This window comes from Aptenodytes forsteri, unplaced genomic scaffold, assembly GCF_000699145.1.
Source record: "Aptenodytes forsteri isolate BGI_AS27 unplaced genomic scaffold, ASM69914v1 Scaffold33, whole genome shotgun sequence".
Lineage (NCBI taxonomy): Eukaryota > Metazoa > Chordata > Aves > Sphenisciformes > Spheniscidae > Aptenodytes > Aptenodytes forsteri.
Window position 1 is genome coordinate 379,260 of NW_008795037.1, and position 5,069 is coordinate 384,328.

Consider the following 5,069-nt stretch of genomic DNA (forward strand, 5'->3'; position numbering starts at 1 on the left):
CCGGCTGTGTCCCCTCCCAGCTCCTTGTGCACCTCCAGCCTCCTCGCTGGTAGGGTGAGAGGCAGAAAAGGCCTCGACTCCGTGTAAGCACTGCTCAGCAGTAACTGAAACATCCCTCTATTATCAACATTATTCTCATACTAAATTCAAAACCAGCTGCTATGAATAAAATTAATTCTATCCCAGCCAAAACCAGGACAGCCAGCAATGCCTTTTGTCACCAGACTGATGACATAACAGTTGAAGAAGCTGAAGTATTGATTTTTAGGCAATGCAGATACAATAGCCTCTATGCTTTCTTCAGTTAAAGGCTTTGTACTTTTAAAGTGGCAACAAATCATTCATAATGGCCCAATTGTGCCTTAAGAAAGAATCAAGATTTACTAGAATTTGAGAAATAAGGTAAAGAGTTAACAGCCTCAAATCTCCAAAACCACTCACAGTTTGGTACCGCAAGTACAGATGCAAACTAGAAAACCATGAAATTTCATCTGAACACATTAAAACACTTTTTTACTGTGAAGGTTGTCAAACACTGGAATAAGTTGCCTAGAGATGTTGTAGAGTATCCATGGAGATACTCAAAACCAACTGGACAGTCCTGAGCAACCCTGCTTGAGGCAAGGGGGTTGGACTCGATCACCTCAAGAGGTCCCTTCCAACATCAGCGACGCTGTGATTTGCAAGGAATAATGTCCAATTATGGTATTGTCTTGTCTGGGACAAGAAACTCCAAAAGGCCGGAACTCCCTAAGGGGGAAGCGTAACGCAAGCAAGGGTAAACCTCCACGCAGTGATGTGCTGGTTGCCAGTAATGAGCTCATAATTACCTTTGTGGGCTAAGATGTCCTTGGAAGGAGCTCACAACACTGCCACTAATTACAGACATTACCACCATATAAATGGGTAATGTTATCCTTTTCACGGCTAGCGCACCCTGTGGGGCTGAAAGTACAGTGTTCAAGTACACAGAAAACACTGCTGTATTTTATTAAATTCTGAAGACTCATTGATTCCTAAGAAGCAATCGCTTGCTGGGCTTTACTACGTTCATGTATTTCCACATTGACTCCCTCCACTTCACTAATGGCCTTACCAGGGCTCTATTCCTAACGTTAGATCCTTTTTGCTTAAACTGTTTGCCAGTGAAAACAAAAAACAAACTCAGAGATTTCACAAAGCTAACAGGGCACCTTTCCCCCTCCAAAAATGTATGAAGCCCCACTTCCCTCTTCAAACTGGGGTTTCCTTATATTTGTGTAAGACAACTCTGTGCTCTGTACAGTTTTCTTTTTGAGCGGCAGTATGAAGTCACGCTTTTCCCTGTGCCTCATACTGTCAGCTGTATGATCAGTCTGCTTTAGCCAGCCAGGCCAGCATCATTCACTGCTGTTGACTTGACAGGGTGGCAGGAGCTAAAAGCAAGGACAAGTCTGATGCTAGTACAGGTTTGCCAGCTTGATCAGCGTTGGGCCTGACGTTTTTCAGCAGCGAAGCTGTAAAGCACAAGCCTATGCCAGAGAGAGGAGCTGCACTGCCCGCCTTTCATCTGTGTGCCTCTAACATACAAAGCAGCAGCCACGTATCTGTTTCTTCTCAGCTAGCTACTTTTTCTCCTTTAGAACAAAACAGTCTTCATGAAGTTGCTGAACAGAGTTCATGTTTGTTTAATAAAAAAAGCTTTTCCGATAAGGGGAATAAAGATACTAAAATCAAAACATAATTTTTAATATTTGACATTTCAAAAGCTTTGTCTTTCCTTTTCTGTATCTTTAGAAGAGGGGCAATATTTTTATGGTTACTGCTGTCAAAGGAATAATTAGTGCAGAGACTCTAAACAAAAATTCAGAATATTAAGTCATTTTCATGGCTAATGACGTATGGTTTTTTAAGCCTTCTGATTTGTTAGGTCCACTTGTCAGAACTGAAGACAGTTTCCCATACAGCCTCTGTACAGTCATTAACGTATGTTCCTGCAAACCAAAGGAGGCAGCGTTCCCAAAGGCCATGTTGCGCAGCAGCACAGTTATCAAGGACACTCTTGCCACTGATCACCAACAAAATGTACATGAAGAAGAAACCCAATGAAGAGGGTTCCTAAGCAGTTCAGGTATACCTGAGGAACACAGTGGTCAGTTCTCCAGTTAAAGGACCGTTCAGCATCCGAGCAATACATTTCTCATCAGTAGAAGTGACAAGTGACAGGATGATAATGACCCTTCTCCAGCCTTGAAAAAGGAAAAAGTAAGTTAGTTATAGATGGAAGGAGAGAGTTTAAAGCTACTGAAGGCTGGGTGTCCTCCATGGATAAGATTTTCTCAGCTGCCTACAGATGATGCTTATTTTACGTGTTAATTGCTTCTATCCTCCACAGAGCTGGTAGCACTGTTCGTTATTCAAATGATTCACATTCTAAGACAATTTTTGGTTATTTATAGTGTTGGGAAGTTCTGGCTGTGATCTGTATTAACTGTGCCAGATTTCGTGCTTTCAAGTAATTTCTTTTCCTTATGTTTCAGTAATAGTTTTGAAGAGATGGCTAAATGAAAAATACCTTTCATGTTAGTAATGCAGGTGATCCTGTCTCTGAAGGACTTTAGCACTTCATGCCCATTTTTGCTGACCAGTATACATTTTGCAATCACCATGAAAATCCAGATTTTCTCTCATCATAACCTTTTAAATATATGCCGTTTACTCAGGCTCAGATCAAAAGTATCCGTTAATCTAGGGCCTGCTTTGATACACCTAGAAACTGATGGTGTTCGGGGTGGTTCCCCAGGCTATAGCACCTAATATATTCAGAATAGAGTTCCCAGTAGTTCTGCTACCATTAAAAGTACTTGACAGTCCCTCAAATCACAATCTTAAGTTAAAAGTCTGGAAGAGCAGAGAGAAACGTGATGACCATCTGCAAACAGCTAGAGGAACTGCAACATCACACAGGAACCACAGCACAACCAGGGATACACCTCACGCCTCTGGAGTGTCATTCCAGAGCACCCTCCCTTTCTTTTCCTGCAAGCTGGGAATTCACCCCTACGCAACTACAGCGGCAAATGAAGAGGGAACAGCTTCCAAGAATTATTTTTGTCCAAAAAACAACCAGTTAGTTGCAAATGTAATATGCTGCACTCGACAAATTATTTAGCATAATTATGACATTTTAAAGACTACTGTAACAGTATCAATTGTAACAGCCTTTATTCTTGCAAAAAATATTTAAGTGTTTGTTCTTTTTTTAAAGGAAAATATAAGAGCTTTTATGCACTAAAAGCAGAGGAAGAACATATCTGTGCAATTAGAAGGCTTTATCATAATATGGACACAAAATGATGTCATGTAAAACCTACAAGGAAATACTGATCTCAACATTTCAAAACTTTTAGATCTCAGCTGTGATTTCAACTTTTCAAATTATACCATTGCATTGTACTTCTGGAGAAAAACAAACAGAATACATATATGTTCTGCTTGCAAAGTTGGTTTCTACATCCAAGATAAAATGACACCCTCATATCTGTGCAATTAGAAGGCTTTATCATATAATATGGACAAAATGTCATGTAAAGCCTACAAGGAAATACTGATCTCAACATTTCAAAACTTTTAGATCTCAGCTGTGATTTCAACTTTTCAAATTATACCATTGCATTGTACTTCTGGAGAAAAACAAACAGAATACATATATGTTCTGCTGGCAAAGTTGGTTTCTACATCCAAGATAAAATTACACCCTTTCGGCATTCCCATACTCCTCCTGGGAATCAAAGAGGCAAAACACAGCAGAGTGCTCCAGTGAATAATACTGTTCGTGCTCCCTGAGCACGTACAACTGGAGCCAGGCAAGCTCACCTCTACAGCCCACCGGATTTGTTTTGCATTCCTGCCTGTAAGATGAGTCTGCCAGGATGCAGACAAGCTGAGCCAGAGCCACAGGGGCATTGGGCCCATCCTGAATCTGGTATTTCTGAAATCTTTAAGCTGCAGAATATCTTGTCATTCGGTTATCCTAATCCAAGCTGCCATCAAACCCCAAGATCTTCAGTGTTAAACTAGAGCCTACAAACCTTCCCAGCTTTGGTTCCTGTAACTACAGAATAGTCCAACAGAAAATTTTCAAGATGCAAGTAGTATAAGCTTATTCACTAATAAAACAGTAAAATAAAGAACTCAAACAGATTCCTAGAATTAAGCAGTATTAACCAGAGACTACAATGTGGTCTGACATTATGCTGATATCTGGATATATTGAGCCAGAATTCTGTCTGACACCAGCTCTACAATAAAAGTGTCATTCATTTCAGGGATTCCGTCTCAATTTATGCAAGTGGCAGTCAGTGACAATTTAAAACCATTGTGTCCAGCCTATTTTGTGAGCAACCCACATCCTATGTGCATGCAAATATTAATTCTAATGTATAATTTTCTTTGTGTGTCATGAAAGAAGAAAACAATTAGATTGCTTTCTCCCTTTCCTTTTCAAATGGATTCAGACAACACAAAGTTCCTGTAGCTGAAGCAAGTGGACAAGTACAAAAAATGGTGTGTTGCCCATACTACAACAGGCTCAGGACATTGGAATGTGTATATGGTTCAGCTGAGGCACGTGATTCTGCCAGATGAATTTAAAGGCCAACCCTACAGAAAGACACTGAGATTCTAAGTCTGACTTCGATATCATAAAACCCCCCAAGAGGAGTCTTTCGTTGACTACTGAGGAAGCCAGGTTTGGGTAGGTGGTTAGGGTGGACGCTTGGAGCTGGTAGTGCAACCACGCTTTTACTCTGACTGAGCTTCCCCAGCAGATGACCAGAGTCTGTGTGGTGGGTTCTAGGAGAGACCATGCTGTGAGAAACAAGGGCAATAACTATGAAATGTTAACCAGCAGCTATATTTAACATTACTTAGCCTTAGATATTTGTGCTTTAGACGGAGAATTTTTATTTTCCACATACCTAGCAATTTAGCAAAACAATCAGCTATAACTGAGAAGTCAGACAAAACTGATAAACTGCTCCTAGTGAACAAGGAAATGTCATCAAGAGGAATGTGGTTGCAGAAAACAG